The sequence below is a fragment of the Somniosus microcephalus genome, chromosome 20 (assembly GCF_052327205.1).
Source record: "Somniosus microcephalus isolate GS21.2 chromosome 20, FLI_Smic_1.0, whole genome shotgun sequence".
Taxonomy (NCBI): Eukaryota; Metazoa; Chordata; class Chondrichthyes; order Squaliformes; family Somniosidae; genus Somniosus; species Somniosus microcephalus.
The window spans coordinates 43,703,078-43,729,105 of NC_141006.1; the positions used below are offsets into that span (position 1 = coordinate 43,703,078).

The following is a 26,028-nucleotide window of genomic DNA, read 5'->3' on the forward strand; positions in this document are numbered from 1 at the left end:
TATTCCCAAATCAATCCAGACATTCAGATTATAGAGCTGTTGTGTTTTGAGACATCTACATATAGTTTTGCTGTATTGAACGTGCTCTGGTGTAGTTTTCCTTCACATCATCCTCCACCAGATTACTCATTACCAAGCAATCTAGGCAACTATTTTGTAATTTCACCTTACGCAAAGTTTAGAAAGTTAGACCGGAATATTGCAGCTTTGAACCTGTATTATTACTGGTGAGCTACACACTGGGCTACTCCTGAAGTTTGTTTTTACAAGTGATTTAAATTCTTAGGTGTTTCATTCTTACTGAGGTCATAAGGATGCTGGGATTGCCAATACCACAAATCTTGACCTAAAATACAAAGAACATTGTTTTTAAAACTTGGTGTACATTCCAGCATTTAGTTACAGTATAGTACTGATTCAAACGCTATATTCTGCTTGTAAATTTGCAATATTTTAACTTCTAACTGCAATAAAACTTGCAGTATTAGATTTCAAACTAAAATTGAGACTGGAAAAAGTGAGTAATACACATTTCGGCTACCCAACACATTTAAATTAAAATGTTGCTTTAATGTAAAAAATCAAAATTACATTAAAACCCCAACATTTTATTACATTGAGTGCTTACACATCTTATCGATCCCAAACTCTGCCTTCCATCCAAGCTCCTTCTCTGCCAGAGCTGGATTGGCATAACAGGAAGCAATATCGCCTTCTCTCCGCGGAACAATCTGATATTTAATCTGCAAAAGATAGGGAGGAGAAAACCAGATGTTTGTGTTAATCTGTGATTCATACGTGATCAATTGATTTGGTTTAATTAACTCTCAGCCAAGCCAAAAGGTGGCGCCACAGAAGCTTTACTGAATAGCTCTTAACTATTTCTGAAATGATGGTGACACTTGCCTCTTTCCCGGAAGCTTTCTCCATCTGTAGAACAGAGTAACCTGTCCCAGTGCCGAGGTTGTACACCTGAACAGAGAGAGCCATATAACTGGTTATTGTGAGGACAGATAGTCTTAGTGTAAGTTATGTAATGCTGAAAAAGGGGAGAAGTCTTGGAGAGAAGAGGAGAAGGATTGAAAAAATGCCATAGAACTGAAGCAGGGAACTTGTGTGTAAAAGGCAGCAGAAGGAATAGTCTCACAGACTAAGAGTACACAGTGTTAAAGCTGTCCAGGGTGCAGCTTTCATTAACAAACCTTGCAGCTGCACTTCTCTTTAAGCTTCTTCAGTGCAGCAATGTGTCCCTTTGCAAGATCCACAACGAGTGTAATCCCTGACACCTAAACAGCAAGACAAAGCTCGTATTTGTCTGCAATCATGTACATTCAGATCCAAAAACAACTCCTGTTTTCCTGCTCTAATACGCAAAATTACCCAAAGACGGTGAGGTAGAGTTTCCACTAGGCAGGGCAATTCTCCCAAAATTGCACTGGTTTCAACATCATGCTGGAAGCCAGCCCCACCCATAAAACTAGCCATGCCCCCAGATTGACAGTCACCATTACGACTTTCTGCTAATTGTGCCCATTTGCGGGCCTTTGAGGATTAATCAAAATTAAGCTGTTCAAGCATGCTAATTGGTAATTTTTTAAAAGCTTAAATATTTAATTTACTAAAACTGACTACTGTACCAGTAAATGGTTCTGTAGTTTGTCATTTTCAGTGATTTAAAATCAGGTTCCTCACACTGATTAAAAATGCTTTTTTTTGTGATAAACCCATTTTCAGCTGTATTAATAAAATTGCACCAGGTTACCACTCTTAAACAAATATTTTTGAATGCAAGAAAAAAAAATTACATTGTAAAACGCTGCCCGATTGTGTTGGTACATGGAAAATTTTACATTCAGCAATATGCAAATGAGTGAGCAGAATAGAATGATAGAATAGTTACAGCACAGAAGGAGGCCATTCGGCATGTCGAGCCTGTGCTGGCTCTCTGCAAGAGCTATTTAGCTAGTCCCACTCCCCTGTCCTTTCCCCATAGCCCTGCAATTTTTTTCCTTCAGGTACTTATCCAATTCCCTTTTGAAAGCCACGATTGAGTCTGCCTCCACCACCCTTTCAGGCAGTGCATTCCAGATCCTAACCAGTCACTGCGTAAAAAAGTTTTTCCTCATGTCGCCTTTGGGACGAATCACTTTAAATCTGTGTCCTCTGCTTCTCAACCCTTCTGCCAATGGGAATAGTTTTTCTCTCTCTCTACTTTGTCTAGACCCCTCATGATTTTGAACACCTCTATCAAATCTCCTCTCAACCTTCTCTGCTTTAAGGAGAACAACCCCAGCTTCTCTAGTCTATCCAAATAACTGAAGTCCCTCATCCCTGGAATTATTGTCAAATCTTTTCTGCACCCTCTTTAAGGCCTTCACATCCTTCCGAAAGTGCAGTGTCCAGAATAGGACACAATACTCCAGTTGAGGCCAAATCCGTGTTTTATAAAGGTGGTTCATAACTTCCTTGCTTTTGTACTCTATGCCTCTATTTATAAAGCCCAAGATCCCGTATGCTTTTTTAACTGCTTTCTCAACCTGCCCTGCCACCTTCAACGATTTGTGCACATAAACCCCCAGGTCTCTCTGTTCATGCATCCCCTTTAGGAGTGTACCCTTTAGTTTATATTGCCTCTCCTCGTTCTTCCTACCAAAATGTATCACTTCGCACTTTTCTGCATTAAATTTCATCTGCCTCGTGTCCGCCCATTCCACCAGCCTGTCTCTTGAAGTCTATCACTATCCTCCTCACTGTTCACTATACTTCCAAGTTTTGTGTCATCTGCAAATTTTGAAATTGTGCCCTGTACACCCAAGTCCAAGTCATCATTAATATATATAACAAGAAAAGCAGTGGTCCTAGTACCAACCCCTGGGGAACACCACTATATAACTTCCTCTTGTTCACCACTACTCTGTTTCCTGTCACTTGAGCCAATTTTGTATCCCTGCTGCCACTGTCCATTATATTTCATGGGCTTCCACTTTGCTGGCAAGCCTATTCTGTGGCAGTTTATCAAACGCCTTTGGAAGTCCACATACACCACATCAACCCTCTCTGTTACCTCATCAAAAAACTCGATCGTTAGTTAAACACAATTTGCCTTTAATAAATACGTGCTGGCTATCCTTAATTAATCCACACTTGTCCAAGTAACTGTTAATTTTGTCCCTGAGTATTGTTTCTAAAAACTTCCCCACTACCGAGGTTAAACCGACTGGCCTGTAGTTGCTGGGTTTATCCTTGCACCCTTTTTTGAACAAGGGTGTAACATTTGCAATTCTCCAGTTCTCTGGCACCACACCAGTATTTAAGGAGGATTGGAAGATTATGGCCATTACCTCTGCGATTTCCTCCTTAACTTCCCTCAGCACCCTAGGATGCATCCCATCCGATCCTGGTGACTTACCAACTTTTAAGTACAGACAGCCTTGTTAGTACCTCCTCTATCAATTTTTATCTCATCCAGTATCTCCACTACCTCCTCTTTCACTATGACTTTGGCAGCATCTTCCTTGGCGATGCAAAGTACTCATTTAGTACCTCAACCGTGCCCTCTGCCTCCCTGTGTAGGTCTTTTTGGTCCTTAATCAACCCCAACCCTCCTCTTACTACCCGTTTATTATTTATATGCCTATAGAAGACTTTTGAATTCCCTTTTATGTTAGCTGCCAATCTATTCTCATACTCTCTCTTTGCCCCTTTTCTTTTTCACTTCCGCTCTGAACTTTCTACATTCAGCCTGATTCTCACTTGTATACTCAACCTGACATCTGCCATGTGTGCTTTTTTTTTCTGCTTCATCTTACTTTCTATCTCTTTCATCATCCAGGGAGCTCTGGATTTAGTTGTCCTATCTTTCCCCCTCGTGGGAATGTACCTGAACCATCTCTCTTTAAAGGCAGCCCATTGTTCGATTACAGTTTTGCCTGCCAATCTTTGATTCCAATTTACCTCGACCAGATCCGTTCTCAAACCAATGAAATTAGCCTTCCTCCAATTAAGTATTTTTACTCCAGATTGCTCACTGTCCTTTCCCATAGCTAATCTAAACCTTATGATACTATGATTACTGCAAAGTGCTGCTCAGGACCCAAAACTCCTTCACACAGTGTTGACTCTCTCCAGAAGTGTCTCTCTTTCTCAGAATGCGTGGTGCAAAAATGTCACCAACAAAAAAAGGCAGGAAGTGGTCGCCCTTAATTAGCGCTCCCCCAGTCCCTTTCTGACTGCAAAATGCTCCCCTCAACCTATCGTTGCTAGCGGCAGGCAGTAAGACAGGGGGCGCCACTCAATATCCAGTCCGGGGCGTTGCGCACTCGACTGACATCACGATCTGCCGGCGCAGGCGATCGTGGCGGTAGTGTTTAGCGCCGCCACAAAATGTCTAGTTAATTTCGCGAGCGGCGCAAACATCACCGCGCCTGGGCGCTAGTTGCTTGGCGCTAATGGGAGGCACAAACCAACTGGATTTTTCCCCCCTTATATCCAGGAATATTTAAAATCCAATCCTTCCCTTTTTTGAGCCAGGTCTCCGTTATTGCCATAACATCATATTCCCATGTGGCTATTTGCACCTGCAACTCACCACCCTTATGTACCACGCTTTGTGCGTTTACACACATGCACGGTAAGCCTACCTTAGACCTCCTTGTATTCTCTTAGTCTGACCCCACCTAATACCTTATTATTTCTTACTCTAGTGCTATCTGTCTCTCCCCATCCTTTGTGCACTTTGTTTCTCCTTTCTAATGCTACATCCTGGTGCCCATCCCCCTGCCAACTTAGTTTAAACCCTCAACAACACTAGCAAACCCCCCACCCCTGGCAAGGACATTCGATTCAGAAAACAGTGCAACTTTGAGCGCAATCTGTGCCTGGATTGGACTACATTTAAATTTCCTGTGGAGCTGCTATGCCTACATTGGAACATAAAAACTGCTGTAAAACAAGTACAAATTCAGCACCACCCATAGATGGTAATAGCAGGTGGGCTACTATCTTCTGCCATGGCGCTTCACTATCAGGCCGATCTCTTGCCTCTGCTGCTCCTCTTCCTCTCCATTATTATACAGAACAGGAGTATGCCCATTGGGAAGGTCATTCCAACTGGTTATTTCAACTGAATGCATGGGAAGGGCACAAACCTGTATTCGCTTTCTGCTTTAGAGCAAATTTGCACAAAGACAAACCAAGCCCAATTATAACTAGGAAAGATAGAATTGAAATTAACCAGGGCTGAAGTGTATGGGAATTCAAATCCCAAAAAAGCTAATTATGTGCAACTCAGCACTGTCTTTAATACTTCATGTTATGTACAATGTGTTTAGGTCTACAGCCCCTGATTGATGTCACAGGAGACAGGTGAAGTCACCTCCTTGCTGACCATATGAACCCAATGTCTTACACCATGGTCTATTGGAGCATCAGTGGCTTGTGACACCGTGCTGATCGGTGTACAATGAATGAAGGACACAAGGTAGAGTGATCTTACCTGTGCCATCACACGTCTCGTAGTCATTTCCATAAACACTCAGGCGCTGCTGACATCCAATAGCAACCTGAGAAGGAAGTCAAGCATTTAACAACATCCCTGATGCAGCTGTTACTGAAAGATTAAAGCTTTTCCTGCTCAGGCAGATTACAGCTAAACTATTAGTGTACAAACACATTGGCCCAGATTATGTCGGAACAGGGCATCTCAGCGTGTACCCTGTTAGACTTGTTCGTGCACGTTTAGGTTTTAAACATTTTTGCCCACAAAGTTGCTGTAAGTGCGAGCTGATAATGGCACGGCAAAGGCAACAGGGCAAATCGGCCAGCAACTTGTGGCGATTCAACAACAGCAGCTTGAATTTATATAGCACCTTTAACATAGTAAAACATCCCAAGGCACCCCACAGGAGCATTATCAAAACAAAATTTGACACCGAGCCACATAAGGAGGTATTAGGGCAGATGACGAAAAGCTTGGTCAAAGAGTTAGGTTTTAAGGAGCGAATTAAAGGAGGAGAGTGTGATGAAATATTCCATTCATCACTGCCTGTGACTGTGGTCGGTTTCAGTGTCATTTCCCTTCCCCCAGTCCTCATTGTATTGTTTATTGGAATGTGCTGTGTGTGTAGGGCTCCGCCCATACCTGGCCCCTTTTGTAAGCTAGCTCAGTCTGGCCTCAGTCTCCAGAAGGAATATACCTCTCTCTCTTACGTGTTACTTTCTAAGTTAATAAAAGCCTTGTTTTTGTTTCGCTAACATCGAGTCTCGGAATTATTGAGGCACATCAATTTTATTAACTTATTTTTCAACACTATGGATCAACTCCTGAAACCCGAACGTTTGGATTTGGATCAACATGCTCCGGACGCATCAGCACGCTTCGGACACTGGTTTGAGTGTATGGAATTCTTCCTGGACAATTCCGCAGCCATCAAAGACGCTACGGACGCTGCGAGGATGAGACTCGGAATTCTGCGGAATTGGGTAAGCCACCGGGTTTACCCCCTCATCCAAGACGCCGATACGTACCTGGCCGCCTGCGACATCTTAAAGGCGCATTACCAGCAGCCTACGAATGAGGTGTATGCTAGGCATCTGCTCGCTACTCGCGCACAGCGACCTGGGAAATCGGTGGAGGAGTTCCTATAGTCTATAGTCAAACGATCAACAGGTACACCCAACTAGACGCCTACCCGCTACCCCGCATATCAGAAATGGTGAACCAAATCGCCCAATACCGGGTGTTCTCCACCATCGACCACAAGTCAGCGTACCACCAGCTCCCTATCAGACCAGAGGACCACCCGTACACCGCCTTCGAGGCGAACGGATGCCTCTACCAATTCCTCAGAGTCCCCTTTGGGGTGACGAATGGGGTCTCTGTTTTTCAGAGGGAGATGGACCGCATGGTCGATGACCACCACTTGCAGGCAACCTTCCCCTACCTCGACAACGTCACCATCTGCGGCCACAATCAGCAGGATCACGACTCGAACCTCGAGAGGTTCCTGGAAACCGCACAAAAACTCAACCTCACCTACAACGAGGACAAGTGCGTTTACAACACCACGCGCCTCTGCATACTAGGCAGCGTGGTGGAGAATGGGGAAATCGGACCAGACCCCGACCGATTGCGCCCCCTACGGGAGCTGCCCCTGCCCAACACACCCAAAGCCCTGAAAAGGTGCCTGGGGTTATTTTCTTATTATTCCCAATGGGTCCCCAACTACTCCGACAAAGCCCGCCCCCTCTTGAAAGCATCCTCTTTTCCGCTCTCTGCTGAGGCCCACGCTGCCTTCAAAAGCATTAAGCAGGATATTGAGCGGGCCACGCTACAGGCAGTGGACGAGAACACTCCATTTCAAGTGGAAAGTGATGCGTCTGACTTCGCCTTGGCGGCCACCCTCAACCAGGCGGGGCGGCCCGTAGCTTTCTTCTCGAGGACCCTCCAAGGGCCCGAGATCAGACACTCCTCCGTGGAAAAGGAGGCCCAAGCCATCGTGGAGGCAGTGCGCCACTGGCGCCACTACCTAGCCGGCAAACGCTTCACCCTACTTACCGACCAGCGGTCGGTAGCGTTTATGTTCAATAATAAACAGAGGGGGAAGGTTAAAAATGATAAGATTCTTAGGTGGCGGATCGAGCTCTCCACCTTCGAGTACGACATCATTTACCGGCCAGGGGCCCTTAACGAATCCCCTGACGCCCTCTCACGAGGGATGTGTGCCAGCGCCACCGGGGATCGGCTACAGACCCTCCACAACGACCTCTGCCACCCAGGGGTCACGCGGCTGTTCCACTTCATAAAGTCCCGTAACTTACCCTACTCGATTGAGGAAGTTCGGTCTCTGACCAGGAACTGCCGCACTTGCGCTGAGTGCAAGCCTCGGTTCTACCGCCCAGATAGAGCCCACTTAATCAAAGCTACACGGCCCTTTGAGCGGCTCAGCTTAGATTTCAAGGGCCCCCTCCCGTCCATCGACCGCAATGTTTACTTCCTGAACATTGTGGACGAATACTCCCGGTTCCCATTCGCCTTCCCCTGCCCAGACATGACCAGCGCCACGGTCATTAAATGCCTCAACAGCCTGTTCTGCCTGTTCGGTATGCCGAGCTACATCCATACGGATAGGGGGGCGTCCTTCATGAGTGAAGAGCTACGCCAGTACATGCTGTCCAAGGGGATCGCCACGAGCCGTACCACCAGCTACAACCCCCGGGGTAACGGCCAAGTGGAGCGAGAGAACGGGACAGTATGGAAAGCAGTCACTCTAGCTCTAAGGACCAAGGGCCTCCCTATCTCCCGCTGGCAGGAAGTCCTCTCGGATGTGCTCCATTCGATACGGTCGCTACTGTGTACGGCCACTAATGCCACGCCTCATGAACGAATGTTTGTCTTTCCCCGGAAATCCACCTCAGGCGTATCCATGCCGTCATGGCTCTCCACCCCAGGTCCGGTACTCGTGCGAAGGCATGTGAGGGGCCACAAGACGGACCCTCTCGTGGAGCCAGTACACCTACTCCACGCCAACCCCCATTACGCATATGTCCGGCACGCCGACGGAAGGGAGGACACCGTGTCCATAAAAGACGTCGCCCCAGCCGGCATCGACAACAACCACGGCAATAGCAGCAACAACGATCACAGCAACTCTTACCCACCCACTACTCTTTCATCACCCCCAGAAGAACATCGACCAACGGCACCCCCACCAACTACCCCTTCAACAACCCTGGCGGCACCCCCGGCAGAGACCCAGGAGACTACCGGGGACACCCAGCCGACACCCGCGGCACCACAACAGCCACGTCGGTCGCAGAGGACTATCAAACCCCCGAACAGACTAAATCTATAGAAGGGGTGAATGTGATGAAATATTCCATTCATCACTGCCTGTGACTGTGGTCGGTTTCAGTGTCATTTCCCTTCCCCCAGTCCTCATTGTATTGTTTATTGGAATGGGCTGTGTGTGTAGGGCTCCGCCCATACCTGGCCCCTTTTGTAAGCTAGCTCAGTCTGGCCTCAGTCTCCAGAAGGAATATACCTCTCTCTCTTACGTGTTACTTTCTAAGTTAATAAAAGCCTTGTTTTTGTTTCGCTAACATCGAGTCTCGGAATTATTGAGGCACATCAGAGAGAGAGGTGGAGAAGTTTAGGGAGGGAATTCCAGAGTTTAGGGCCTAGTCAGCTGAAAGCATAGTTGCCAATGGTGGAGTGATTAAAATAGGGGATGCGCAAGAGGCCAGAATTAGAGGAGTGAAGATATCTCTGAGGGTTGTGGGGTTGGAGGAGATTACAGAGAGGGAGGGGTGAGGCCATGGAAGGATTTGAAAACAAGGATGAGAATTTTAAAAATGAGGCATTGCTGGACTAGGAGCCAATGTAGGTCAAGCACAGGGGTGAATGGGACTTGGTGCGAGTTAGGATTCGCAATTCATGGGGTACCTCTGCACGCCACAAGTTGCTGGCCAATTTGCACACTAATAACGGCGTGTGTTGTTCAGAAACTGTTACTTTTTCAGCAAAATCTGGGCCAATATAAAATGTGTTACCAAATGTGCTGGAGTGCAGCAAGCGAAAGTGTCACAAAGTGAGACTTGATAACGTCTGACTCCACGCAAGGCACAGAACAAGCTGTAGATGTCATCAGCTGTCAGTTTTAACTGATTGTTCACCTATTAGAACAGCTCTGGAAGCAGTACCCCTCCCTCGGCAGAAGAGGAGGTGCGGGGGCTAAGCAAAGAAAATGAACAAATGAATGCACCATTGTCAGGCTGCTTTCATGAGTTGACGTTTCTTTGGTTCAGCACTCAGGTGAGACAAGCTAATAAACATTTCACTCTTTACATTAGAGCTTCAAGCATTCCTGACATAACAGAGCATGTCATCCACAGGAAAGAGCTCCTACACCCATTGCATCCTGTGTTCAACTTTTTCTTTAAAATCATTACCTACCTGTGCAATGTATGGCATCAGATTGCTGGGAATACCCTGGGGAGCTTCACCTATTTTTCCCAATTCATGTGCCCCTGTAGGATTGAAGTATCGAAGAACCATTGCATTCCAATCCTGAATGGACAATAGTTTGTTTGTTAATCACCATTAGAAACCACAGATTCAAGCACATCTGAGAACCAGGTACTTGTAAACCTTGCAAAAGTGTTGATTAATTTGAAAAATCATAATACTAAGAATTCATATTCTGCAGTTATAAAGAAACGGTTATAACAAGTTGGCAATAGTACATCACAAAATGGAGAGATTTCTGTACAGTTCCTAAGATTTTCGATAAATAGAGATCGGTGAGATTGTGCTGCAGCAGGGCATCTAATGGCATCAGCCGTTAGTTAGACGTACCCCTGCACACTTGAGCTCATAAAACGTTTGCTCACTAAGCTGCTGAAAGTGTGAGCCGAGGGAAACCGGGCATCTGGGACTTGAGTGAACAGGGCAACCAACAGGGCCTTAACCAAGGAGATTAAAGGATTGGGAAATAAACAGTGGAAGATTGATTGGCAGTCATTAGGAACAGAGGAACAGAAGTAGGTCATCGAGTCCCTCGAGCCTGTTCCGCCATTCAATGAGATCATGGCTAAGCTGCGACCTAACTCCATATAGCCGCCTTTGGCCCATATCCAAACCTTTGGTTAACAAAAATCTATCAATCTCAGATTTAAAATTAATAATTGATCTTGTTGTGTCGGTACCTTTCTACCTAGACACAATTTAGGACTCAGAACTCAGAGATTCAGACATGAAGTGCTTTATTGGAAGGAAAGGAAGTTCTGGCAAGTGCCGAACAAAGAGAGCTAAACTTAACAGAGAACACCCAACCATTTATCTCCTGTGACAGCGCCACCACAGGTGGGAGGAGAACACACAATAGAACACACAATACATAACATTTCCTCCCCTCTTAAATGGAAGGTCCACATTATTCCTCAACAGGTAAGTTACTTTCAATGCACTCAACGAACCTAGGGTAGAGGTAGACTGCCTCAACCCCTGACTTTACCCTGGGGTTTATTCTGCCCCAGTCTTGTGGGTAAGTCACTAAGCCTACAGATCCAAACGTCTTGGAGGCCGCTGCTCTCTGACAGGATACTGGCAGTCATCGCTGGCTTCCACAGCAGTAGGCATTGACACAGGCCTGGATGGAGAAGGTGCCTGTGTCAGTCGAAAGTCAGGAGTTTGCACAGGTGGAACAGTCTCTTTGACTTCCTGTGTTGGAGAAGAGCACTGTGGCAAAGGATGCTGGTTTGCGGTATCATCCGGAAACAGTTCAGGCCAACCAGCCGTTGGAGCCTCTGTGGCTGTCTCTGCTCCTAGCAACAGTTGATCTGTGTGTCTTCTCCAGACGACGTCCTCAACAGTCTCAACCATGTAAGACACAGGGCCCGTCTGCGCGATCACCGTAGCAGGAACCCATTTCGGTCCAGTGTTGTAGTTTCGAGCTAGAACGTGCTCTCCCGGATGAAACCGTCTCTCCTTGGCTCTTTTCTCTCTCTTTTCAACTTGAGCTTGTTGTTGACGATGGACAACCTGCTCTGCCCTTGGAGGTTTGAGTAAGTCAAAACTTGTCCGCAACTGCCTCTTCATCATGAGCGAAGCGGGGGAAGTTTTGGTTGTGGCATGCGGCTCGTTCCTGTAGGACAACAGGAAGCTGTTCAGACGTTGGTGGATTGAGCCCTGACCTTGCGATGCCTTCAAGGCGTGCTTCAAAGTTTGCACGAACCTTTCTGCCTGGCTGTTAGTAGAGGGATGATAGGGCGCAGACCTGATGTGTTGGACACCATTCACATGCAGGAAGGTTGCAAACTCCTGTGATACAAATTGTGGACCGTTGTCACTTACGAGTTGTTCCAGTGAGCCATAACGGCTGAACATCTCACCAAGTTTCTCAATTGTTTTCTCTGCCGTGGTAGACCTCATCACAGCAACCTCTGGCCACTTGCTACGAGCGTCTACAACCACCATAAACATCTTCTCTTCGAAAGGACCAGCGAAGTCCACATGTACTCGTTGCCACACTTCTGCAGGCCAATCCCAGGGGTGTAGGGTTGCCAGCTGTGGAACATTCCAGACCCTTTGACATGGGGAACATGTTTTGGCTTTCTCCTCAATATTCCCATTGAGACCTGGCCACCAGAAGTAGTTTCTTGCCATTTCCTTCATCCGAACCATCCCACTGTGGCCTGTATGAAGTTGTTGCAGTATAGGTTCCCTCAGAGGTGGCGGAATGATGACACGGCGTCCCCAAAGAAGACAACCTGCCTGGATGGAGAGCTCATTTCTTTTTGAAACGTAAGGTTTCAAACTAGGAGAATCTCCTATAGCTCTCCCTCGAATGACATCGTCCATTACCTCAGACAGGACTGGATCGTTGCGGGTGTACCTTCGCACCTGAACTGCAGTGACAGGTGCTCCCTCCACTTGTCTAAAGTAGATGTCTATCTGACGAGGCTCTGGGGGAGTAACAGGCAAGTGTAGCCTCGAGAGACCGTCTGCGTTGCCGTGCAAGTCTGATTTGCGATATTTGATGTCGTATGTGTGTCCTGACAACAGTAAAGCCCACCTTTGCATCCTGCTTGCAGCGAGAGACGGAATTCCGGTGTGGGGCCCGAAGATTGAAGTCAATGGACGGTGGTCTGTCAGGAGTGTGAACCTTCTCCCAAACAGGTACTGATGAAATTTTCGAATTCCAAAAACGATTCCCAAGGCCTCGCGCTCGATCTGCGCATAGTTACTCTCGGCCTTGTTCAAGGTGCGTGATGCGAAGGCAATAGGTTTCTCTTCACCCGAAGGCATGATGTGGGATATGACTGCTCCCACACCATGTGGTGATGCATCACATGCTAGCTGCACGGGTAGCTTTGGGTCGAAGTGTGTCAGGACCTCCGATTTCAGCAATGCTTTCTTTGCTTGGGCGAAAGCTTCGTTGCACAGTTCAGTCCATTTCCATGTTTTGCCTTGACATAGCAACTGATGTAACTGTTAAGTCTGTGAGTTGTTCAAGTAATTAATACTCAGATTTAATCAGTAACAATAAAACAGGTCTTTACTGGTTGGAGGTAGGGACTACACTGAATACAAGATTACTGCACAGTGCTTATATACCGGTGTGTTCACCCCCGGTATTACGTCTACAGCAGCCTGAGAAAGTAGTACATCTCTTAAGGTGGAACAGGCTTAAGCTCTCTTAAGGTGGAACAGGTTACATACACAACACTCCTCCCTTCTTAGCTTTATAGTCACCCCCCCATTTAACATAACGTAATAACATATATACATATATAACTTCATGTTTAACGTAACATATCACAGATTCAGTCTCTGCGGAAAACAGTTCACAGATTCAATCTCTGTGGTGTAGTCGGTTCACGTTACTCATTCAATAGTCCTTTCATGGATTTAACAGCTTGAACTTCCGAACTGATTTGGCTCCGTTCGGAGGGACCACGTGTGTGATCTGGTAGAGGTGATAATGGTTCAGATGGGTCATCTTCTGTTTTTACTTTTCCTTTTGTGCTTCTTGGAGACTCTCTGGGCTCCATTGTCAGCTGCCACAGCTGCCAGCTGCATGCGCAGTTCCTCCTTCTCTTCCTCCTTTTTTCGTAGTAGAGCCACCTTCTCCCGATGTTCCGTAGACTTTCGGTGCTCCTCCATGATTTCTGTATGGTGGGAGTCGAAGTTACAAGTTGGGCAGGACAGGACATAGTAATATTCGGAGTCGTCCGACAGGTCAGCGAGAGGGTCGTCTATTTCCTCCATACCCAGCTGGACGTTAGCCAGCTCTTGTTCCAAATCCAGACATCTTTCCTGAAGAGACTTCTTCATGTGTACCTCTGCATCCAGCTTTTTCTGGGCTTTCAGCAAGTCGTTTACTAGTGACCTCATTTGTGATTTTAATACTTCAACTTCCTTTGGAGATTGATTGATCGGACTATGCAATCCCTCTACCGGAGCAGCTGTTTCAGCGGTCTGTTGTTCTACGTTGACGTGAGTCAGCGTACTTCTGTAATCTTTCTTATTCATGACCGACAATGCCGATCCAGTGTCCAATTCCATTTTTACTTGGACTCCTTCTATCTGAAGAGTAACCCAAATTGTCTGGAGGTCTGCACCCTTACCAACGTTGAGTACCCTTAAGCTAGCCAGTTCAATACTGCTTAAGCCAGCCAGTTCATTACTGCTAGCGTCTGAATCGGACTCCTGTTCGGCCACCTTGTGTACTTTTGCGTATTTTCCTTGCGGTGACTTCTTGTTGCTGGTCTTCTTCCCTGACCTGCATACTCTAGCTATATGTCCAAGCCTACCACAAGTTCTACATTCTTGGTTTTTAAACCAACACTGGTTCTGATCATGCGTTGTCTTTCCACAACGATAACATTTGCCAGAACTCACACCCAATTTGTGTGCACTGAGCTCCGGTGACCGTAGCTGCATTACTGCCGTGCCTCTCGCTGCGGCTTCGTGTGCTGCTGCCATAGTGACCGCCTTCTCAAGCGTCAGCTCATTCTCCTCGAGCAGTCGCTTTTGTGTATCCTGTTTAAATAAACCACACACAAATTTGTCTCGTAGTGCATCTGTCAGTCCCGTTCCAAACTGGCAATATTTCGCTAATTTATGCAATTCCAGCAAATATTCAGCATTGCTTTCATGCTGTAGCTGCCTTCTGTCGTAAAATTTAAATCGTTCCGCTAGCATCAGCGGCGTGGGGTTTAGATGATCTTTCAGGACAGTAACAATCTCATCGAACGTCTTATCCGCCGGTTCATCTGGTGGTAACAGGTGTTTCAATTGCCCGTATGTCTTCGCACCCATTAAATTTAATAATGTTAGTGCTTTATCAGCCTCACGAATTTTATTGGCCTTACAATAATTTTTAACTCGTTCAACATATATGGCCCAATCTTCGATGTCACTATCAAAGTTGCTAATATTCCCGTGTTTAGGCATTGTAGTACTTTATCAGATTTGCAATTTCTCAGATTTTTTTTTTTTTTTTTTTACTGCTATCCAAGATGGCGGCTTCCCGCTCTTGCCGTCGTCCTCCGCCCACAAAATGGCGGTTTTCCCGCACTTGGCGGTCTTCACCCGTCCCCTGACGCCGTCTCCCTTCAGCCCCGAGTGCGGCCCTTATCTCCGCCGCGATCGATGGCCCGCGCTTTTCACCGCGGCTCTCGCGCCTTCAGTGTCTGCCGACGCTGCGCCTTTCAGCCCGAGTGCGGCCCTTATCAGGGATTGCGATCGATGACCCTTCTACCTCCGACTTCCCCCAGCCCTGTCTTTGCAGCCAACGCTGCTTGGCTTACCCACCACCGAGGTTGAAAAAGAAGCTGCAGGATGTCTTTTGTCCTCCAGTTTTCAGTCGCTGATGGAGGCTTCAGGGTCCTAATGCCTGTCGCTTCCAGTGGGGTGGTGAGATTTGAAACCTCTCTTCAACATCCTGTCTGTGGACGAAGCCGCCGTGGAATAACTGCCGCAGGGTAAGAACCTGACTCATCGCCAGTGTTAAGTCTGTGAGTTGTTCAAGTAATTAATACTCAGACTTAATCAGTAACAATAAAACAGGTCTTTACTGGTTGGAGGTAGGGACTACACTGAATACAAGATTACTGCACAGTGCTTATATACCGGTGTGTTCACCCCCGGTATTACGTCTACAGCAGCCTGAGAAAGTAGTACATCTCTTAAGGTGGAACAGGCTTAAGCTCTCTTAAGGTGGAACAGGTTACATACACAACAGTAACGGCTTCAGCAATGTTGCTAAGTCTGGAATAAACTTCCCATAGTAGTTAAGTAGCCCCAGAAATGAACGTAACTGGCTCACATTCTGGGGTGCTGGGGCCTCCACGATCGCCTTGACCTTTGACGGCGCCTTATGCAGGCCAGTAGCGTCAATCACATGCCCCAAGTACTCAACTGAAGACTGAAAGAATTCATATTTGTCTTTACGAACTCTGAGTCCGTACTCTTTCAGTCGTTGTAGTGTCGCATCCAAGTTCAGAAGATGATCCTCCTCATTTGTTCCAGTGACAAGGATGTCGTCCAGGTAGCACTGGACTTCTGGCAGTCCACTCAAAATCTGATCCATTGCCCTTTGGAATAGAGCAGGGGCCGACGTAATTCCAAATGGAAGGCGGCAGTACCTGTATAGCCCCTTGTGTGTCACAATTGTCAGCAGCTCCTTTGATTTGTCATCGACATGCATTTGTAGATAAGCCTGGCATAAGTCTATTTTGCTGAACTTTTGCCCTCCGGCCTGGCCCGTAAAAAGATCATCAATGAGGGGAAGAGGGTACTGTTCCGCAGACAGCACCGGGTTAATAGTCACTTTAAAATCCCCGCAGATTCGAACAGATCCATCCTTTTTCAGGACAGGAACAATGGGTGTGGCCCATTTGCTCACGCTCACAGGCTCCAGGACTCCATTCTCGACTAAGACCTCCAAGTTAGCCTCAACTTTTGGCCTAATTGCATAGGGTACAGGTCGGGCTTTGTGAAACTTCGGCTTGCTGTCAGGTTTAATGTCCAGTCTCACGCTGATCTTTTTCATGCTCCCAAGTTCCCCATTGAAGAGTTCTGCATGTTTGTTTAACACTGCAGTCAGACCTGACTCCCCTTTTGACATCATGCGGACTGCAGGCCAGTCCAGCGTCATTTTCTCTAGCCACGCACGTCCCAGTAGCGATGGGTAATTTCCCTTTACCACATATAGTGGCAGTTTTGCAGTCTGTCCATTCAATTTAACTGTCACCTCAATGACGCCTCTCATGGCCACAGGTTCGCCGGTATACGTCTTTAGCACAATGTTTGTTGGCTGAAGGGTAAGATGCTTTAGCATTTTGTTGTAGACAGTGTCTGAAACAAGGGACACAGCCACGTCTGTGTCCACCTCCATCTGCACTGATTGTCCCTCCACCAGTGGTGACACCCAGTAGCCATTTGAATCACCTGCAACCGTCAGTATGTGCACCTCTTCCTCCTCAGAAGTGTCGCTCCCCTCTGTTTTGCTTGTTCCATCATACTGCACTGAATGAACACTCTTTTTCCTCTCTTATCCAAATACAGACATTTTGCTTCCATGCTTTCCAGCTCTGTCTGTTCTTTTTTTACCTCTACAGGCGCGTTCAATGTGACCCTTTTTGCCACAATTTCAGCATTCCAGCTCCATACACCAGCAGTCATTAGCGTGATGGCCCATTTTCCCGCAACGGTAACATGTGCCGTTCCACGCACCTTTAGGCTCAGACGACAACTTGTGAACTCTCCCTGTTGAACTCAACTGGTGAGCCTTCTTTTCTGCCATCTCCATGGAGACACTAACTTCAATGGCCTTTTCAAGAGTAAGTTTGTCCTCAGTAAGAAGGCGCTTCTGTGTGGCTGCATTTTGCAGACCACACACGAGTCTGTCTCTAATGGTGTCCTTCAGCACCTCCTTGAGCTCGCAGTGTTCTGATAACCTTTTTAAAACAGCAATAAACATCGTCACTGATTCCCCCTCCTCTTGATTCCGTTTGTGAAATCTAAATCTCTCAGCAATAACCAGAGGTTTTGGTGAAAAATGTGCTCCAAGAATTTCCACTAGTTGCTTATATGTTTTAGTTCCTGGCTTATGTGGCTGCACGAGGCTGCGAAGTAAATTAAATGTCTTCGGCCCGATTACACTCAAAAAGGTAGGCACGACCTTTTCATTTGCCACCGCATTCGCCAATACAAAATAGTCAAAACGTTCCGTATATGCACTCCATTGCTCCACATTTTCATCAAAATCACTGATGTTCCCTAATATAGTAGCCATCTCACATTTCAAATTAAAATTTCTGTTTACTCACTGCACCCGTAACGTACGCAGATTCATCCGCTCCTCGTTGCCACTTGTTGTGTCGGTACCTTTCTACCTAGACACAATTTAGGACTCAGAACTCAGAGATTCAAACATGAAGTGCTTTATTGGAAGGAAAGGAAGGGAAGTTCTGGCAAGTTCCGAACAAAGAGAGCTAAACTTAACAGAGAACACCCAACCATTTATCTCCTGTGACAGCGCCACCACAGGTGGGAGGAGAACACACAATAGAACACACAATACATAACAGATCTAGCATCAATTGCCGTTTGCGAAAGAGAGTTCCAAACTTCTACTACACTTTTTGTGCAGAAATGTTTCTTAATTTCACTCCTGAAAGGTCTGGCTCTAACTTTTAGGCTATGCCCCCTAGTCCTAGAATCCCCAACCGGTGGAAATAGTTTCTCTCTATTTACCCTATCTGATCTCCTTAATATCTTGAAAACTTCGATCAGATCACACCTTAACCTTCTAAATCCTAAGGAATACAACCCTAATTTGTGTAATCGCTCTTCGTAATTTAACTGTTGAAGTCCAGGTATCTTCTGGTAAACCTACGCTGCACTCCCTCCAAGGCCAATATATCCTTCCTAAGGTGTGGTGCCCAGAACTGCTCACAGTACTCCAGGTGTGGTCTAACCAGGGCTTTGTATAGCTGCAGCATAACTTCTACCCCCTTGTATTCTAGTCCTCTAGATAGAAAGGCCAGCATTCCACTAGCCTTTTTTGATTATTTTCTGCACCTGTTCATGACATTTTAATGATCTATGTACCTGGACTCCCAAGTCTCTTTGGCCCTCCACTATTTTTAGCTTTTCACCATTTAGAAAGTACCCTGTTCTATCCTTTTTCGGTCCAAAGTGGATGACCTTACATTTGCCTACATTGAAATCCATTTGCCACAGTTTTGCCCATTCATCTATCGATATCCCTTGGATATTTTATTCTTTCATCTACACTTCCCACAATGACGCCTATCTTTGTGTCATCGGCAAATTTGGATATATGACTTTCTATGCCATCATCTAAGTCATTAATAAATACTGTGAATAGTTGAGGCCCCAACACAAATTCCTGTGGGACACCACAAGTCACATCCTGCCAATTTGAGTACCTACCCATTATCTCTACTGCCTGCCTCCTGTCACTCAGCCAATTTCCTAACCAGGTCAATAATTTGCCCTCAATTCCGTGGACTTCTACCTTAGTTAACAGTCTCTTATGTGGGACTTTATCAAATGTCTTCTGGAAGTCCATATAAATAACATCCATGGACATTTCCCTGACCACTACTTTAGTCACCTCCTCAAAAAATTCAATCAGGTTTGTCAGGCATGACCTACCTTTCACAAATCCATGCTGGCTCTCTCTGATCAACTGAAAATTTGAGGTGTTCAGTCACTATCCTTAATTATAGACTCTAGCAATTTCCCGACAACAGATGTTTGGCTAACTGGTCTATAATTCCCTGGTTTCCCTCTCTCGCCATTCTTAAATAGCGGAGTGACATGCACAATTTTACAATCTAAAGGAACGTTTCCTGAATCGAGAGAACTTTGGAAGATTAGAGTTAGAGCATCTGCAATGTGCTCACCTACTTCCTTTAAAACCCTGGGATGGAAACCATCTGGTCCTGGGGATTTGTCACTCTTTAGTGCCATTGGCCCTTAATTTCTGATAGATGGCTTCCTGTGTGCGGATGCCGCCTATTGGAAAAAAATTTACGCTCTTACCTGAGGGCTCCGGAGGTCCGGACACTCCCGCTCCTGGGCCTCTCCATGACGAAATGCGCAGGGCCCACGTATCCCAGGGGCGCAGGCGGTTCGCAAGCGTCCCTGGGATCACGTGGGCCAGGTGAGCCAATAGGAGAATGGAATCCCACTTCATACTTTTGACAGATGGACCTGTCAAACGTATGAATGGAGATCACCCCAAAAACACATCAAAACATTAAATACATTTTTTTAAAACCATCATGTTTTTAAAATGAGTTAAAATTACATTAAATTAAATATTTTAAACAAAAATGTAATTTTTTGAAAAAAATAATTAAAGTATTTTACGGGGCTAAAAATAAACTAACCTTTTTAATAAGTATTTTAAAATTATAAATGAGTGAAAACATTTTTTTCCACTTTTTTAAAACTCTTATGCTGGTAAAAGGTGTAAGATTTCTAAGGGTTTTCAGCGGGCGGAGGTTCTGCAGAAAGCGGAACTCTCCACCCGCAGAGGCCCTTCTCCGGGGCAAGCGTCCGATCTGTCAAGAGCATTCTTAACAAATCGGAAATGCCGTTTTCAGCACATGCGCTTCGCATGCCTGAAACCGGCATTTCCGATGTCCCTACGGGTGTGCACACAGCGCATACACACCCATAGGGATCGGAAAATACGGGCCATTATTTTCTTCATTAATGTTATTTTGCTTACGTTAATTTTATTGAGACCCTGATTCAATATTAGTTTCCTTGGGATTTCTTCCTCTACTGTAAATACTGATGCAAAGTATTTATTCAACATATCCGCCTTTTCCTTAATATCATTGACAATATCTCCGCTTTCAGTTTTTAAGGGGCCAGCATTGCTCCTGACTACTTTCTTCTTCCTAATATAGTTGTAAAAATTCATGTGTTGATTTTGATATCCCTCGCAAGTTTCTTTTCATACTCCCTTTTTGTAGCTCTTACTATCATCATTAAATATATTCAAGAAGGAGTTGGATATATTGCTTAAGGCTAAAGGGATCAAGGGATATGGGGAGAAGGCAGGGACAGGGTACTGAGTTTGGATGATCAGCCACGATCTCATTGAATGGCGGAGCAGGCTCGAGGGGCCGAATGGCCTACTCCTGCTCCTATCTTCTATGTTTCCAAGTTTCTATCTGTTTTGTGACCCTTTGCTGTTCTTTGTGTCTTTTCCATTCGCCAGGACCTGTTAACAGTTATCACATCATTGTGCTTGTAATAACTAGCCCTAAGTATCTGTGGTAGGCATAGTTCGTATCTACCGTACAAATAAATTAACTCCGACATTCGATGCATTTCCATGGTGAGGCAGGCAGCGAAATGCCATTGTCATGAAGCTAATGGCATAACATGGACCGCAACTTTTGGAGAATTAAGTTTAACCGCGCACCTGCCCCTCGCCTGAAGTTGCGGTACCATTTGCGCATAAATAACAGCGAGCTCCATTAGCCTCACCATTATTTTGACAGCAATATCTGGCCCATTAACTTTCTGACATCATTGCAGATGATTTCATTGAACACGGTACACAGCCTGTTTGCAGCCTAACAGTTTAAAACCACTGCTAATCACTTAGAATGGAATGAAATACCTTTTCTGCATAGCAGAGATCCTTGATCATTTCTTCTATGAAGTATTTTGTTTTTCCATAGGGATTAGAGCAACTGCCAACAGGATGCGCCTCATCTATCGGCAGGTAAACGGGATTTCCGTATACAAGTTCTGAACTGCTGAATACAATATCTTTGACATCATGTGCTCTCATGGTCTAAAGCAGCAGAAAAAAAGCATAAACCATTCAAAAACTCAGAAAAGTTGACTTAAACAGGTCATCTAATGCCACTTAGCAGCTAGGAACTGATGGGGGTGTTGTACTTATTCTCAGCACTCTTGGGCTAGGGTGGAGATGAATCAAATAAGTCAGCTTCTCATCAGTATCCAGTAACTGATTGGAAAGTGCTTGTATGTTCTTCTTAGGCAGTCCCTCGGAACTGAAGATGACTTGCTGCTTCCACATTAAAAATGAGTTCTCAGGTGACTGATGAGTCCAATGCGGGACCGACAGTCTCTGTCACAGGTGGGGCAGACGGTGGTTGAAGGGGCGGGTGGGTGGGGTGCTTGGGTTGACGTGCGCTCCTTCCGCTGTTTGTGTTTGGCTTCCGCTTGCTCCCAGCGAAGAGACTCGAGATATTTGGCGCCTTCCCGGATGCTTCTCCTCCACTTTGTGTGGTCTTGGGCCAGGGATTCCCAGGTATCAGTGGGGATGTTGCACTTTTTCAAGGCTTTGAGGGTGTCCTTGAAGCGTTTCCTCTGCCCACCTGGGGCTCTCTTGCTGTGTCGGAGCTCCAAGTAGAGCGTTTGTTTTGGGAGTCTCGTATCGGGCATGCGGACGATGTGACCTGTCCATCGGAGCTGATCGAGCGTGGTCAAAGCATCGATGCTGGGGATGTTGGCCTGAGCGAGAACACCGACGTCGGTGCGCCTATCCTGCCAATGGATTTGCAGGATCTTGCAAAGGCAGCGTTGGTGGTACCTCTCCAGTGCTTTGAGGTGCCTGCTGTACATGGTCCATGTCTCTGAGGCATACAGGAGGGCGGGTATTACTACTGCTCTGTAGACCATGAGCTTGGTGCCGGGTTTGAGGTCCTGGTCTTCAAACACTCTCTTCCTCAGGCGACCGAAGGCTGCACTGGCACACTGAAGGCGGTGTTGGACTTCGTCATCGACATCTGCCCTTGTTGACAGTAGGCTCCCGAGGTATGGAAAGTGGTCCACGTTGTCCAAGGCCTTGTCATGGATTTTGATAATCGGGGGGCAGTACTGTGTGACGGAGGCAGGTTGGTAGAAGACCTTTGTTTTACGGATGTTTAGTGTAAGGCCTATGCTCTTGTACGCTTTGGTGAAGGTGTTAACGATGGTACGGAGTTCGACCTCCGAGTATGCGCAGACGCAAGCGCCGTCTGCATACTGTAATTCGACGACAGAGGAAGGGACGACCTTGGATCTGGACTGGAGGCGACGGAGGTTGAACAGTTTCCCGTTTGTTCTGTAAATTAGCTCCACTCCAGCAGGGAGCTTACTGAGGGTGAGATGGAGCATTGCAGCAAGGAAGATCAAGAAGAGCGTTGATGCGATGACACAGCCTTGCTTGACCCCGGTCCGTACATGAATTGGGTCTGTGGTGGAACTGTTGGTCAGGATCACGGCTGGCATGTCGTCGTGAAGCAGGCGGAGGATGGTGACAAACTTTTGAGGGCAGCTGAATTTGAGGAGGACACTCCGTAATCCCTCACGGTTGACAGTGAGCTCTGGCTGAGAGCAGGTTTGGACTCAGCTATGTTCACTGTTCCCCTCCATGGGTCAAATAGCTTGCTGCCCTAGCATCTGCTATCTGGGTTCACACCCAAGGAATAATGGTCATTAACAAGGTACCAGAGAGCTATCTGCGCCTCTAACCTAGCATGAGTCAGTGAAGAGGAGAGGGGGGAAAATCATATTCCGTGAACTAAACAATGCTCAAAGTCTGGGTTTTATCTTGCAGCTGGAACGAGCTCGTATCTTATGGACACCTTCATTGTCAATGGGTAATGAAGAGAAAAGACCACAACCCAGAACACTATGCTCTCATTTCCCTCACAGAAGCTTATTCTAAAGATGAACGGACAATCACCTCCCTGACCCAGCACACTCACCTCCAACAGTTTAATTGTTCCCGTCAGGTTGACTTTATAATAAGGAAGAGGCTTCTGGACAGACTCTCCGACCGCCTTCAATCCCGCAAAATGGATCACAGCTGAGAAACTGTGCTGGAAAAATAACAATGTAATCCTAATTACTAAAATGTACTGCATTCAGTTGTTCTAATCAACAAGTCCACTCATACTTGGAGAACACTTTAGGCATAAACCTCTCCCAGAAACATTCTGAATGGGAATTAGAAGTACCGCTATGGAGTAAAAATATCAATTTTAATCTATAAGAAGGGTAAATAAATTTTCAAATCGCCTATTGAAACACCAATGAGCCTTTTCAATTGTGAAAAGCCAGTGAATTGCACCCAACGCTTGGAGTACATTCTTCTGCCCACATTTAGTTAAGGAACAGTTAGTGGAGAAAATTACTTCCTAATCCATTGTACGGACCTCACGACATACATTGCTAAACCTTAATTGAAACCTAAAGATAGGAATAGCTGATTTGGATTCAGATTGGTACCTCTTTGAAGAGATTATGCAGAGCAGATTCATCTAGCAGATCAATTTCTCTGAAGATTATGTCTGTTCCCGTAAACTCACTCACACAGCGAATGCTTTCAGGAATTCCATTCTTACCTGGATTACAAAAAAAGGCCGTGTAACTTTCCCCAGTGATGTAATCTGATCATCCTCAGATAATGAGGTCACCCCCTGGATGGAACAGCAAGCTTATCAAGCAAGTAGCTGACCAGGAAGTAGGGTTGCTAACTGTGATTGGGAGTATTCCTGGTGGTTTGGTCGCGTGACAATTGATAGCATAACGATTGATTGCATGACAACTGATCACTTGGCGATTGCCCACAGTTTGCAAATGTCATTACATTTAGCTTATAAAAAAGGTGGATCCACTGTAGTTGAGTGTCTTTGCACACATAGAGCCATACCTAGCAAGAGTTAGTGTCCTTAAGTGGGGGGGGAGAAAAAGAAAAAAATGCTTATTTGAGCCCACAGGTTCTATAGATATGGACAGAAGGAAATCGCTATCGTATTTGAAACTATACATCTGTAGCTTTGTCAATCAGGATTCTTGGACTACTGATCTTTTTTAAATAAAAGCAGTTATGCAGCATCTGTCCTATCTGTGTAGATTCTGGTTGTCCTTCAATTAGAAGATTGTCCAAATATAGGCTTTCTTTTTAAAACTAAAATCGGCCAGAATTTGCAGGAGCGTTAGTTAGAATTGTTCGTGTACGTTTAAAAAATTTTGGCCCACAAAGTTGCTGGAAGTGAGCAGATAATGGCACAGTGAGGACAACAGGGCACCTGGGACCTTGGTGAACAACGGGACAAATAGTGTACCTTCTTAACCAATGAGATCTAAGGATTGAGATATAAAGAGAGGAAGGGCTCAGAAGGAGGATGAATTAGAGTGGGTGAATTCAATGTCAAATCGGGTGCAGAAAGAGAAATATAGAGAGGGAAAGAAAGATTGGATTAAGAGAGAGAGAGAGAAAAAAGGCATTCATTCAAAAATTGGCATTTTAAAAGCTTCTAAAACAATTCACAACCTGAAGTAATGAGACTCCACATTTATAATTATTTACTTTCTGGGCAAGAGAGATTGATTGGCAGTCATTAACAATAATCACATCATTAATGGGGTACTTACACCATTAATTACTAGACTTAACTTTGTGGCGAGTTTAATGGCCAATTAATGTGCAAATGCAGCAACTTCATGAAAATCATGGGGAGGTTAAGCGTAAGATGCCGTTTTCGTGCAGCTAACGGCAGAACGGCACAAATCAGCAAGCAACTTGTGGTGATTTGCAATTCTCACTACAAGTTGCTGGTCAATCTGTGCATTAATAATGGTGTGCGTCATTCAAACACCATCATTTTTTCAGCAAAATCTGCCCCATTGGTCTGGATTTTGCGGTCAGCAGTGAACGAACGGCGTCAGCCATTCATTACACTTACAATTGCCCACAGACTTTCGCACTGGAACTTGCAGTGATTAGAGAGCCAAAACTGCATGGCGCCCTCTATAGGAGAACTGGGACTTGTGTGACCAGGACAAGCAACTGTGTATCTCCTTAACCAATCAGATTGAAAAATCCTTACTGGGCGTGCAGAGTCCAAACCAGGAAGTGCAAGTTAGAATATTTAATTTAATGACAAATCATGTACAGAAAGTGAAATAAAGAGAGGGAAAGAAAGATGGGATTGAGAGAGAGATAAAAGAGACAGAAAGAAAAAGTTAAAGTTAAATAAATATTAATTAAATTTTTTAAAAAAAAATCTGCAACAATAATTAAATCTGAAGGAATGAGATTCCACACTTATAAAAGTTAATTTTCAGTGCCAGAGAGGTTATTTGGCAGTAATTAATGCAACTTCACGTCTTTCCATGTGTTTCAAAGCCGAGTCTCTCGGCGAGATACCGGTATAGCGAAGCTTCTGGAGGAGCAGGGTAACTCGGACAGCAACTTCCTGATTTCTGTGTTTAACTGCGCTTGTGCAGTCGCTCGAACTTGCTGTTCGATTTACTCTTTAATAATGATGAACGCTGATAGGCTCACCATTATTTTTACCACAAAATCCGAGCCATTATGTTTGAATTTGTTCATTTAAATAACAGGTTGATAATTACAAAACACTCAAAATAACACAATTTTATCATTGTTTATAAAAACATAAGTTTGTAATGAATACAGAAATTCATGGTTAATACAATATACAGAA

At 45.5% G+C, this 26,028-nt stretch overlaps 1 pseudogene across 1 annotated transcript in view; it reads right to left on the minus strand.

Annotated features, from left to right (window-relative positions):
• Positions 1-26,028, minus strand: part of LOC147103167 (UDP-glucose 4-epimerase-like) — a 30,885-nt pseudogene that overhangs the window by 4,443 nt on the left and 414 nt on the right. The window contains exons 2-9 of the transcript XR_015073004.1: positions 23,920-24,011; positions 23,281-23,394; positions 21,180-21,356; positions 9,953-10,066; positions 5,495-5,561; positions 1,203-1,286; positions 865-972; positions 629-743 (exon numbers count right to left, since the gene is read on the minus strand). The product of XR_015073004.1 is annotated as a UDP-glucose 4-epimerase-like (transcript). The remainder of the gene's footprint in view (positions 1-628; positions 744-864; positions 973-1,202; positions 1,287-5,494; positions 5,562-9,952; positions 10,067-21,179; positions 21,357-23,280; positions 23,395-23,919; positions 24,012-26,028) is intronic.